Here is a 13,843-nt window from a genome sequence, read left to right as displayed (position 1 = left end):
CTCCGGGGAGAGTAAATGCGGGTTCTCCGATGTCAAGGTGGGAGCGTTCGTGAAGGCCCCCCGCACCGGCCTCAACACCGCGTTGGTGCAGTGCCCGATAGACGCGGCCAACAAACTGGCAAAGATGGGAAAGGTACCGATATCGTGGTACAAATTACCCATCGAGCTGTTGCCGCGGCTCTCCCTCCGATGCTTTAAGTGCATGGAGGAGGGGCATGTGCAGCAGCAATGCGCCAGCGACCGATCCTGCGCCAACACGTGCTTCCGCTGCGGCAAGGAGGGCCACAAGGCCAATTCCTGCTCCGAGCAGAAAGTGCACTGCGCACTCTGTGCTGACCTCGGGGCACCCGCGGGGCACAGGATGGGGGGCATAAACTGTCACCCCCCGAAAAAACTCAACAGGAAGAAGGCCAAATCGATTCCCCCCTCCAAAAAACCCACCCCGTCGGTAGGAGGGGAGAAGGGGGGAATCGAAAACAAGAGCCCAATTCCGTCCCTGATGGAGGTCGTTGTGGGGGAAACCCCACAAACGAACCAAACGGCCCCAGCCGAGCCTGCGATCGCTCCGATGGACACATCGGAGTGTCGCAAGCGGAGCGCGAACAGGGAAGAAAACGAGGAGGGTGCGGGGGGCAAAGAGCTTTGCTCCGACTCCCCCAAGCCCCAAAGGAAGCCTCGCTTAGGTAAAACTAAGCGAGGCAACGAGAAGGAAGACACCCTTACCCCGGGCGTAATTGAGCCCGCGGGTAATGCGCCATCGAACGAGGATGGAGCCCCCCTTCCACGGCCACGTGGTGCGGGGCCTGAATCGACGGAGGTTCTCTCTACCGACATCAATAAGGGCCTGTAAATTCATACAGGCAAACATTAACCACGCTCGGCGAGCGCAGGACTTACTCCTGCAGACTATCGCCGAGCGCGGTATAGGACTGGCGATCGTGTCGGAGCCGTACCGTCCCCCGTTAAAACACCCTAACTGGAGGGTGGACGGCTCTGGCACGGTCGCGGTCATACGCGGCACGGACAACCACAACCCCCCCTACTCTTTACTCAAGTCAGAAAGGGGGTATGTGGCGTTGAAATGGGGTTCCATCGCGGTGGTGGCATGTTACGCACCGCCTAGTTGGGGCCTCTCCCAATTCGAGCTGTATCTGGGGGAGTTGGAGCACTGCATACGCAGCATACTCTCCCAGGAGGTGGTGGTGGCCGGAGACTTCAACGCCAGAGCGCAAGCCTGGGGAGACCGGCTCACCACCCCCAAGGGAGAGGTCCTTCTGGACTGGATGGGGGCTCTCGGGCTATGCCTACTGAACACCGGCAACGAGCCCACGTGCGACCGGCTTCTGCGGGGGGCGTCCATAGTGGATCTCACTATGATAACCCCCTCCGCGGAACGCCTAAATTGGTCGTGGGGGGTGGTTGACCAGGAGACTCTATCGGACCACCGATATATCGAGTTCGGTTGCACCACCCTCCAGCCCGGGAGCCCGATCGGCGGTGCGCCACCGCTGCGATGGAATCTAAAAAAGCTAGACCCGGATAGGTTGATGGCGGCTGTCCAGGCCATCCTCTGGCAACACCATCCGCCAGAGGAAGGAGTGGGGAGCCTGGTGGAGGATGTCGCGCGCCTGGTAGACTTGATCACACAGGCGTGCGACTTCTCCATGCCCAAGAGCAGGCCCCACTCGCGCCGGGCTGCGTATTGGTAGACGGAGGAGATCGCGTCTCTTCGCCGCTCCTCCGTCGCGGCCAGGAGGCTCCTCAAACGCGCCCAGCGCCGTGGTGACGAGGCCTGGAAAGCCGAGGCACTCAGCGACTACCGGTCCGCTCGAGTGGCGCTGAGTGTCGCCATTCGCTCCTCCAGGGCAAAATCGTGGGACGAGCTGATCGCGTCCCTAGACGCCGACCCGTGGGGGCGCCCGTACAAGATAGTGACGGATAAACTACGTCACTGGGCGCCCCCCGTGACGGAAACCCTCCCTTCGGGATCCCTGGACCGAATAGTCGGGACCTTGTTCCCGCCGAAACCCGATCCCCGAGGTCTCAATTGGGGCAGCGCGAACACCGGCGCTGCCGAGGCCTGGTCCAGGGATCTCGAAATCACCGAGGAAGAGTTGAGGGATGCCGTCCGAGGGGTCAAGAGCAACAAGGCCCCTGGCCCGGACGGCATCCCAGGGCGCGTCTGGAAGCTCGTCCTGGAGGAGCCAAACCTATCCGGGTGGCTAAGAGGCATCCTGAATAGATGCCTCGCGGAGGAGGAATTCCCCCCAATGTGGGGAAGAGCCAAATTGGTTCTTCTCCACAAGGGCGGTAAGAAGGAGGGTGACCCGTCATCGTACAGGCCGATTTGCCTGCTGGACGAGGTCGGTAAAATTTACGAGAGGATTCTCGTTCGCCGACTCGTCCAGCATCTGGCGCGCGACGAGGTCCCTTCCCTTCACGAGGAACAATACGGCTTCCGTGAGGGCAGGTCCACGGTGGACGCCGTACTGCGCGTCAGGGCCCTCACGGAGTCAGCTGTGGAACGCGGGAGGGTGGCGTTGGCCGTCGCTTTGGACGTGTCCAACGCCTTTAACACCCTCCCGTGGAAGGCAATCGGGGACGCGCTCAACACCCACCGCGTCCCCGACTACCTCGTGAAGAGAATTTGAGCCTACTTCGGTCACCGTAGGCTCGAATACAGGGACCAAGACGGCCGAGGTCACACCCGTCGCGTGTACTGCAGGGTTCCACAGGGCTCGGTGTTGGGCCCGCTGTTGTGGAACCTCGGGTACGACGGGGTCCTCCATACCGCCCTCCCCCTCGACTGCCGGGTCATCGGGTATGCCGACGACACCCTGCTGGTAGCCGAGGGGGACAACTGGGGGGAAGCCCTAAACAGGGCCAACGAAGGGGTGGCAGGCCTCGTGAGGGCTATAAGCCGGACTGGCCTGAAGGTGGCCCCTAGCAAGACCGAGGCGGTCTATTTCTACGACCGCAGGGCCGCTGGGGAGCCTCCCCTCACCTCGCGACTAGATGTTGACGGTACTGTTGTCCCAGTGGGGTCCTAGATCAAATACCTGGGGCTCCACATCGACGGCTGATGGAGCTTCGCGGGTCACTTTGACCGCCTGGTCCCGAGAGTGGAGAAGGCGGCGGCAGCGATTAGCCGCTTGCTGCCGAATCTCGGTGGGCCGGACGGTCGGATGCGCCGCGTCTACGCGCACACCGTCCTTAGCATACTAATGTATGCAGCACCGGTGTGGGCGGGCGAGGCGATGGCCACCAGACGCATACAGGACGCGATGCGTCGCGTCCAGCGTAGACTGGCCATTCGTCTCGTCCGAGGCTACAGGACGGTGTCGCACGCGGCGGCCACTATCCTGGCCGGACTCCCCCCCCCTGCATATGGTCGCGGATTCATACAGACGTTTGTATGACCGGAAATCCGCGGCACGCAGGAGAGGAGTTGCCAAGATTCCGGCCAGGATACTGGGCACTTGGAAGCTTCAAGAGAAAAAGTCCCTCGAGCAGCGATGGATCGCGTCGCTGCGCGAGCGCCCCCCAACATCCGGGGAGAGGACTGTATCGGCCGTCCTGCCTTGTCTGGCGGATTGGCTGGACAGGGCGTGGGGCAACAGTACGTTTCGGATGACACAGGTGCTCTCCGGACATGGGTGTTTCGGAGAGTACATGCACCGCATCGGACGGGAGGCAAGCGAGGCCTGCCACCATTGCGGCCATGAGAAGGACACCGCGCAACACACCTTCCAAGCATTTCCAGCCTGGAGGGACGAGCGCGATGTCCTAACCCGGACTATCGGGGACGACTTGGCGCTGCCGAGCGTCGTGGTCAAGATGCTCGGCAGCGAGGACAACTGGAGAGCCGTGGCCGCCTTTTGCGAGGCGGTCATGGTTCAGAAGGAAAGCGCTGAGAAGGAACGCAGACCGGGACGGGCGAGGGGAAGGGCTCCTGGCAGGAGACCCCAACCTCCCCCACCACCTGGGCCCCTCTTGCGTCCGGTGACGGTCCGGCTGGTGCGACTTCCGCCGCACCCGCCACCGTCACTGTCGCCACCAGCGACGGCGCACCCATCGACACCCATAGGAGCACCGCCAAGATGACAGTAAGTGGGGGAGGGAGCAGACTGGTTCTGCTCGCCCTTCCCTCTACTTCCCCCCTCTTTTTCTGCCCCTCCCCTTTTAACCCCCCCCAGATGAAATGAGGGTCGAGATCCCTATAGTCTCGACTCTCCCCTTCCACCCCCCATCGGAAGGAAAAGGAGACACGACGGGAGGAGGTAGTGGCCCTCCCGTCGCAGAGTTAAAGTTTGATTTGGAGTGGAGGGGAGTATAAGATACATTCTTTTCTCCCCTCCCTTCCAGGAAGAACTCCAACCAAGGAGTGTGGCGAGGGGAGGCTCCTGAAGTATTGCATCGCTAGTTCCAGGAGATTCCCCTACAATCGCCAAAGATGCCACTCGTGAGGTTTTTAGTGGGTATGCCCTTAAATAGGGAGAGTCCCACATACCCCCCGGATATCCACATTCCGGGGGGATGCGTAATGCATTTTTCTCACGTAAAAAAAAAAAAAAAAGGTTAGGTTAGGTTAGGTTAGGTTAGGTTAGGTTAGGTTCCTCCTCCTCCTCCTCGTCGTGCGCCATCTTGTCGTGGTGAGGAGGCTTAACCCCTGAAACCCCATGGAACACCCACACGGCTCCGGCCAAGTTGGGTGAATTTCCGGGGTGGAAGGGGAACTAAGAGCGCACAGTACCCTTAATAAGGATACAAGGGGAGCCCAGCGACTCCTTTAGGGACTGCGCCCACCTCCTTGAGGGTGGTCTAAAGCGCGGACCCAATCGCTGGTAGGGGTAGGCGGCCCTGAGTGCAATCGCCCGGTGGTACGGCACCGTTGGGGGAGGACTGCTCCCCGCCCGTGACACACCGCTGGGTGCTCCTGGCACATGAGGGTTTTTGCGCTCGTGGGTGTTCCCGCCGTGCGGCGTTTCTCAGGGGGATGTGGGTGCTGGCATGGGCTGGCGTCCCACAATCGTGGGGCTCCATCTCGCGTGCAGGCGGCTCAGTGGGTTCTGCCCCTGAGTGCGCGCCGCGGGGGGAGCGGACGGGCCGATGGACCTCCGGAACTCCCGGACCCATCGGGCCGGGCCTCTTCCGAGCCGCTCGGACGTTTTCCGAGGACGGAGTCGGGGAGGCGGAGGAGGGCCGGCGCGGGCCGCGCGGGCATAGCCCAACGGCGCCGGGTCGGCGCGGCCGTCGGAGCCGCTCGGACGTATTCCGAGGCAGGGTTCGACGGCGGGATGGAGCCCGGCGGTGCATTGCGACCGTTTCTTTTCCGAAGCGGTGCATCGTCGGGGCCCTTTAGCGGGAGGTAACTTCCGTCAAGGGCGCGTGCAAGCTGGTCGCCATGGCGGGTAAGACTGGGCCGGGGAGCGGCGACTCAGTCTCAACCGTCCATGGGGCCCCCCGGGTGGCACCACCCGCTGCGGTATCCCGGAGGTCAAAGGCCGGGAATCCCCGAAAGCCCATGGAGGCGTCAAAACCCCCATGGGTAGATAAAGGGCCGGAAACCAGTGCCGGGGATGTATATCCCCCGGCCCGTGTCGTATGTCACCCCCCCGGGGGAACTTGGGACCCTGTCGTGGAGTGTTGCCGGTCATGTTTCGGGACACTCTGCGGCAGGTGAGGGTACACCCTGGGTGACGGAGCCGCAGCGGGGAGCGGGATTATTCAAAACAATGAATTCCCTAAAAACAAAAACAAATAAGAAGACCAAGGCGGAACCTACCGCAGTATTGTCTGCGGACGGAGCGATTGAGGAGACCTTTAAGGTCCCCGAAATACCCGAGGGCTCTGAGAGGAAGGATATGCCTTCGTACCCAGGGCCATCAACATCTGGCGGCAAACCTCTAATCACTGCTATTCAAGATGGTACGGCAGCGAGGGAGGCGTTGGAAAAGAGATACCTCCAATTTCCAATGGCCAGAAAGACAAGCAAATGTCCCCACGACGCGAGGCATATATGCCATAGCTGCCGTGTGAGCAGGAAAAGGAGTAAATATACCGCTACAGGTATTACTCCTGCTCCTAGTGATGAGGACTCGGCGTTCTCAGCGGGATCACGCGCCAGTAGCGTGGCGGGTGATCCTGACGAGTACGAAGCTGGATCACACGCTGGGTCGTACTATGCCGGCTCGGAGGACGAGCAGTCGGACGTCAGCTCCTCCAAGAGAGGTAGAGGAAGATCCATCACCACGGGTAAAGGGACCAGAGAGAAAAGGGAGGCAAGGGCCAGAGCGAGGAAAGAGGTCAGAGAGAGAGAGGGGACACGGATTGGGCCCTAGGTGCCTCAATGCCCGAAGGACAGGCCTGGGAGAGATGCCGGACAACCAAAGGGTAGCGAGGGAGATGTTCCGCCACTCTCCGACACCGGCTGTGGTGTCCGACACGATAGCCAACTGCGTGACCATTTTTAAGAGCTTGCAGGTCTCCAAGAACATCAAAGGTCCGCTAGAAGGAGAAATGAAGAAGGCTGTGGCGTCCATTATGGCTGCCACAGCAGTCCTTCACGACAGGACTGTATCGTCCTCACCGAGCAACGCTGAAGCGGAGGAACTTCGGCACCAATTGGAGCTCCTCAAAGCCGAAAAAGAAAGGGAGACGAGCGAGCTCAAGAAGCAGATGGAGGAACTCGCCTGATCAGGTAAAAGTGCTGACGAACCAGCTCAGTACTCGCCTGATCAAAGAGGGAAGCATCACAAAAAGTGAAAAGGAGAAGGGGTGCAGGAACACAAGAGGACGGAATCGCATAGAATCTGACCAAAAGTCAGATTCCGACAGCGAAGAGGGGCAGTCTCTCAGGCTGAGGACACCCCAAAAAGTCTCTCTAAAAAAGACCGCCTCGGGGAAGGGCAGACTATCTCCAGCATGCGCGTTCCCAAGCCTAATTGGGGACCCCTGTATGGAGGTAGAACCGCAGGCCGCGAGCGTAACGGAGGCACAGGGACCCCTTTTGAGTGGATCCCCTCGACCCCTTCCTCCAATCACTCGCCCTCCAGTCCAGGACGAGTTTGCAATCCTGTACGAAGCCCTCAATCAACACCTACAAATCGGTGTTGACTTGAGGGAAAGGATGCTACGATTCTTCGAAGCAACGAACGGGCGGGGGGTGGCGGTCCAATCTGCTCCCTTGAACGCACACACCCAGCCGCCAATGGGGAAGAAGGCCGAGGCTGAGATCCCCTCGCTAACTCAGCCCAAGTCACAAGAAACCGCTCCAGCCAAAAGCAGCCAGAAGGGTAAAGCGGCCAAGAAGAAAAAGAAGAGGGGAGTGGGCCAGGATGGTGATGATACAAAGATCGCTCCCCTTCCTCCTCTGCCGACACCCGCATCCGATGAGAGAATACCTGAAAGGAAATCTCGCCAGGATGCAGAACCCTCTGAGGCTCCACCCTCTGACGGAGGACCATTAGGCCCGGGGCCCTTCGACAAGAAGTCGACAGACCCCGGGACATATGGCCCCTCTCCGACCACTGAAACTCTGTGGAGCGTGGTGGTCGGACGTAAGGAAAAAAGAAAAGTAGGACAGACTCCCCTCCCCTCCAAAACTGTACCCGTTGCTGTGGCCTGGTCACCGCCCAGTGAACAGGGTAAGCGAAAGCGGGGGCAGGTAGCGGGGGGAGAGAAACCCAGTAAAAGGAAGGTTCCCAAAACCTCGGCGGTCATGATAACTTGCCCAGAAGGGAAATATGGCGAGAACATGGCCGCCATCAGAAAGGAGGTCAAACTAGACCAATTGGGAATCAAGGAAGGAAGCCTCAAGATAAGGAAAGGTCTCACCGGAGCCTTAATCCTGGAGATTTCCGGCGAGGACAAGGCACGCAAGGCGGAGCAACTCGCCAAACGTGTAAGAGAGGTGACTGGGGACAACGAAGGGGTGCGAGTCACGTGCCCTTAGAAAATGGCCGACCTCCGCATTCAGGGGCTGGAGGACTCCATTACCCGGGCGGAGATTGTTGCCGCAATCTCCGGGGAGGGTAAATGCAGGTTCTCAGACGTCAAAGTGGGAGCGTTCGTGAAAGCCCCCCGCACCGGCCTCAATACGGTGTTGGTGCAGTGTCCAATAGACGCGGCCAACAAATTGATACAGGGAAAGGTACCGATATCGTGGTACAAATTACCCATCGAGCTGTTGCCGCGGCTCCCCCTCCGATGCTTTAAGTGCATGGAGGAGGGGCATGTGCAGCAGCAATGTGGCAGCGACCGATTTTGTGCCAACCTGTGCTTCCGCTGCGGCAAAGAGGGCCACAAGGCCAACTCCTGCTCGGAACAAAGAGTGCACTGCGCACTTTGTGCCGACCTTGGGGCACCCGCGAGACACAGGATGGAGGGCATGAACTGCCACCCCCCGAAAAAACTCAACAGAAAGAAGGCCAAATCGATTCCTCCCTCCAAAAAACCGACCCCTTCGGTAGGAGGGGAGAAGGGAGGAATCGATAAGGAGAACCCAATTCCGTCCCTGATGGAGGTCGTTGTGGGAGAAGTCCCACAAGCGAACCAAACGGTCCCAGCCAAGTCTGCGCCCGCGCCGATGGACACATCGGAGTGTCGCAAGCAGCGCGCGGATTCAGTCAGGAAAGGAAACGAGGAGGGTGCGGGGGGCAAAGAGCTCTGCTCCGACTCCCCCAAGCCCCAAAGGATGCCACGCTTAGGTCTTAAGCGAGGCAACGAAAAAGAAGACACCCTTACTCCGGGCGCAATTGAGCCCGTGGGTAATGCGCCATCGAACGCGGACGGAGCCCCCCTTCCACGGTCACGTGGTGCGGGGTCTGAAACGACGGAGGCCCTTTCTACCGACATCAATGGGAGCCAGGAAATTTCTACAGGCAAATATTAACCACGCTCGGCGGGCGCAGGATTTACTTCTACAGACTATCGCCGAGCGTGGTATAGGACTGGCGATCGTGTCGGAGCCGTACTGTCCTCCGTTAAAACACCATAATTGGAGGGTGGACGGCTCTGGCACGGTCGCGGTCATACGAAGTTCGGACAGCCACAACCCCCCCTGTTCCTTACTCAAGTCAGGAAGGGGGTATGTGGCGGTCAAATGGAGATCCATCGCGGTGGTGGCGTGTTACGCACCGCCTAGTTGGAGCCTCTCCCAATTTGAGCTGTATCTGGGGGAGTTGGAGCACTGCATACGCAGCATACTCCCCCAGGAGGTGGTGGTGGCCGGTGACTTCAACGCCAGAGCGCAAGCCTGGGGAGACCGGCTCACCACCCCCAAGGGAGAGGTCTTACTGGATTGGATGGGGGCTCTCGGGCTATGCCTACTAAACACCGGCAACGAGCCTACGTGCGACCGGCTGCTGCGGGGGGCGTCCATAATGGATCTTACTATGATAACCCCCTCCGCGGCACGCCTAAATTGGTCATGGGGGGTGATCGATCAAGAGACTCTATCGGACCACCGATATATCGAGTTCGGTTGTACCACCCTCCAGCCCGGGAGCCCGACCGGCGGTGCGCCGCCGCCGCGATGGAATCTGAAAAAGTTAGACCCGGATAGGTTGACAGTGGCCGTCCAGGCCATCCTTTGGCAACATCATCCGCCAGAGGAGGGAGTGGGGAGCCTGGTGGAGGATGTCGCGCGCCTGGTAGACTCGATCACCCAGGCGTGCGACTTCTCCATGCCCAAGAGCAGGCCCCACTCGCGCCGGGCTGCGTACTGGTGGACGGAGGAGATTGCGTCTCTTCGCCGCTCCTCTGCCAGGAGACTCCTCAAACGCGCCCAGCGCCGTGGTGACGAGACCTGGAAAGCCGAGGCACTCAGCGACAACCGGTTCGCTCGAGTGGCGCTGAGTGTCGCCATTCGCTCCTCCAGGGCGAGATCGTGGGACAAATTGATCGCGTCCCTGGACGCCGACCCGTGGGGGCGCCCGTATAAGATAGTGACGAATAAACTTTGTCATTGGGCACCCCTCGTGACGGAAACCCTCCCCTCGGGATCCCTGGACCGAATAGTCGGGACTTTGTTCTCGCCGAAACTTGATCCTCAAGGTCTCAACTGGGGCAGCGCGAACACCAGCGCTGCCGAGGCCTGGTCCAGGGATCTCGAAATCACCGAGGAGGAGTTGAGGGATGCCGTCCGTGGGGTCAAGAACAACAAGGCCCCTGGCCCGGACGGCATCCCAGGGCGCGTTTGGAAGCTCGTCCTGGAGGAGTCAAACCTATCCGGGTGGCTAAGAGGCATCTTTAATAGATGCCTCGCGGAGGAGGAATTCCCCCCAATGTGGGGAAGAGCCAAGTTGGTTCTTCTCCACAAGGGCGGTAAGAAGGAGGGTGACCCGTCATCGTACCGGCCGATTTGCCTGCTGGACGAGGTCGGTAAAATATACGAGAAAATTCTCGTTCGCCGACTCGTCCAACATCTGGCGCGTGATGAGGTCCCTTCCCTTCACGAGGAACAATACGGCTTCCGTGAGGGCAGGTCCACGGTGAACGCCGTACTGCGCGTCAGGGTCCTCACGGAGTCAGCTGTGGAACGCGGGAGGGTGGCGTTGGCCGTCGCTTTGGACGTGTCCAACGCCTTTAACACCCTCCCGTGGAAGGCAATCGGGGACGTGCTTAACACCCACCGCGTCCCCGAATACCTCGTGAGGGGTATTCGAGCCTACTTCGGTCACCGTAGGCTCGAATACAGGGACCAAAACGGCATGGGTCACACCCGTCGCATGTACTGCGGGGTCCCACAGGGCTCGGTGTTGGGCCCGCTGCTGTGGAACCTCGGGTACGACGGGGTCCTCCATACCGCCCTCCCCCTCGACTGCCGGGTCATCGGGTATGCCGACGATACCCTGCTGGTAGCCGAGGGGGACAACTGGGGGGAAGCCCTAAACAGGGCTAACGAAGAGATGGCAGGCCTCGTGAGGGCCATAATCCGGATAGGCCTGAGGGTGGCCCCCAGCAAGACCGAGGCGGTCTACTTCTACGACCGCCGGGCCGCTGGGGAGTCTCCCCCCACCTCCCGACTAGATGTGGACGGTACTGTTGTCCCATTGGGGTCCCAGATTAAATACCTAGGGCTCCACATCGACGGCCGATGGAGCTTCGCGTGTCACTTTGACCGCCTGGTCCTGAGAGCGGAGAAGGCGGCGGCAGCAATTAGCCGCTTGCTGCCAAATCTTGGTGGGCCGGACGGTCGGGTGTGCCGCGTCTACGCGCACACCGTCCTTAGCATACTAATGTATGCAGCACCGGTGTGGGCGGGCGAGGCGATGGCCACCAGACGCATACAGGACGCGATGCGTCGCGTCCAGCGCAGGTTGGCCATTCGTCTCGTCCGAGGCTATAGGACGGTGTCGCACGCGGCGGCTACCATTCTGGCCGGACTACCCCCCCTGCATATGGTCGCGGATTCATACAGACGTTTGTATGACCGGAAATCCGCGGCACGCAGGGGAGGAGTCGCCAAGATTCCGGCCAGGATATTGGGCACCTGAAAGCTCCAGGAGAAAAAGTCCCTCGAGCAGCGATGGATCGCGTCGCTGCACGAGCGCCTCCCAACATCCGGGGAAAGGACTATATCGGCCGTCCTGCCCTGTCTGGCGGAATGGCTGGACAGGGCATGGGGCAACAGTACGTTTAGGATGACACAGGTGCTCTCCGGACATGGGTGTTTCGGAGAGTACCTGCACCGCATCGGACGGGAGGCAAGCGAGGCCTGCCACCATTGCGGTCACGAGAAGGACATTGCGCAACACACCCTCCAAGCATGCCCAGCCTGGAGGGACGAGCGCGATGTCCTAACCCGAACTATCGGGGACGACTTGGCGCTGCCGAGCGTCGTTGTCAAGATGCTCGGCAGCGAGGAAAACTGGAGAGCCATGGCCGCTTTTTGCGAGGCGGTCATGGCTCAGAAGGAAAGCGCCGAGAGGAAACGTAGACCAGGACGGGCGAGGGAAAGGGCTCCTGGCAGAGGACCCCAACCTCCCCCACCACCTGGGCCCCTCTTGCGTCCGGTGACGGTCCGGCTGGTGCGACTTCTGCCGCACCCGCCGCCGTCATCGTCGCCACCCATCGACACCCATGGGAGCGCCGCCGAGATGACAGTAAGTGGGGGGGGAGGAAACAGACTGGTTCTGCTCGCCCTTCCCCCCCTTACTTCCCCCCTCTTTTTTGCCTTCCCTTTTATAACTTCCCACCCTCCTTAAGGATGAAATGAGGCTCGAGATCCCTAAAATCTCGACTCTTCCCCCCCTCCCATCGGGTGACGAGAATACACGGCGGGAGGAGGTAGTGGTCCTCCCGCCGCAGAGTAAAGGATGATTTGGAGAGGAGGGGAGTATAAGATATGTTCTTTTTTCCCCTCCCTCCCAAGAAGAACTCCAGTTAAGGAGTGTGGCGAGGGGAGGCTCCTGAAGTATTACATCGCTAGTTCCAGGAGTCTCCCCTACAATCGCCGAAGATGCCACTCGTGAGGTTTTTAGTGGGTATGCCCTTAAATAGGGAGAGTCCCACATACCCCCCGGATATCCACACTCTGGGGGGATGCGTAATGCATTTTCCTCACGTAAAAAAAAAAAAAAAAAAAAAAAGGTTTACCTTTTGGCGGGGCTTTTCCGTTGACCGCCACCTTGTCGTGAAGGGAGGGCTCACCCAAAGACATTTCGGGTGCCAAGAGCGGTCAATCAGAAGTCCTCGGACTTTGTACAATTGCTCCCCAAGTTCTAGGGAGTGCTCCTCAGTCTTGGGGGGGGCTTCTCCTGGGGTGGAAGAGTTCTTCGCACCCTGGGGGTACAGGGCCCACTTCCCCGCAGGGACATCTCTCCTTGGAAAGGACCCGTATGTGGTACGGCGACCCGAAATTCAAACGCCCGGTGGCACGGCATCGTTAGGGAAAGACATTGCACGCCGCTCTAGTCTTTCCCGCCGAGCATGGGGTTCAGCCCTTTTCAGGGCTAATGGCTCCTTTTTTGAGGCCACGGGGGGGATGTGGGTGCCGTTCCTCCTTGTGCCTGGGGCCGGGACGGCGGCGCGGGATCTTTCACATCGTCGTTCGCGGTCTAGCATGGGGGGAGGCGGCGTCCCACAGTAGGGTAAGAGACCTTTTGTTTCTGTGCAAACGGCGGAAGGACGTGGCCCTCTCTGTACGCGCACAGAGGCGAGGTGACGGTTGCCAGGCCACTCAGACGTATTCTGAGCTCGGGCCGGTAACAGTGCCTCAGGGTGCTGGTGGAGAGCCTTGGCTCTCGTCCCAGCGTTTCTGAGGGGGGCCGCCTCCCGGGCCACTTGGACGTATTTCGAGCTCGGGCCGGGGGATGGCGGGTGGGCCGTGTGCACGCCGAAGGAGCTTACTCCGGCGATGCAGTATCGGCCTGCCGCCGGGGCAGCTCGGACATATTCCGAGGCAGGGCCCGGCGGCACGATGGGTGCCACCGGCGGTGCATCGCGACCGTTTCCCTTTCCAAAGCGGTGCATCACCGGTGCTCTCTCCGAAGATTGTCTCGGAGAGGGTGTTAACACGGTATGCTAATCGCCACGGCGGATAAGGCGAGGTAGGGGAGCGGCTGCCCCGTCCCAACTGTCCGTGGGGCCCCCCGGGTGGCGCTGCCCCCCCTTGCAGTGTCCGTGAGGTCGGAGGCACGGAACCCCTAAAAGCCCATGGGGGCATCAAAACCCCATGGGTCAGTAAGGGGCCCAGTGCCGGTGCTGCCTTTGGCCGCCGGCCCGTGGTGTATCTCGACTCCCCGGGGGAACTTGGGGCTTCCCGTCGGGAGCGTTACCGGTCATGTTTCAAGGCGCTTTTGGCGGGGGTGAGGATATATTCTGGTCGAGGGAGCTGCAA

This window comes from Anoplolepis gracilipes, chromosome 17 (genome assembly GCF_047496725.1).
Source record: "Anoplolepis gracilipes chromosome 17, ASM4749672v1, whole genome shotgun sequence".
Classification (NCBI taxonomy): domain Eukaryota; kingdom Metazoa; phylum Arthropoda; class Insecta; order Hymenoptera; family Formicidae; genus Anoplolepis; species Anoplolepis gracilipes.
Note: the sequence above shows the minus strand (reverse complement) of the source record.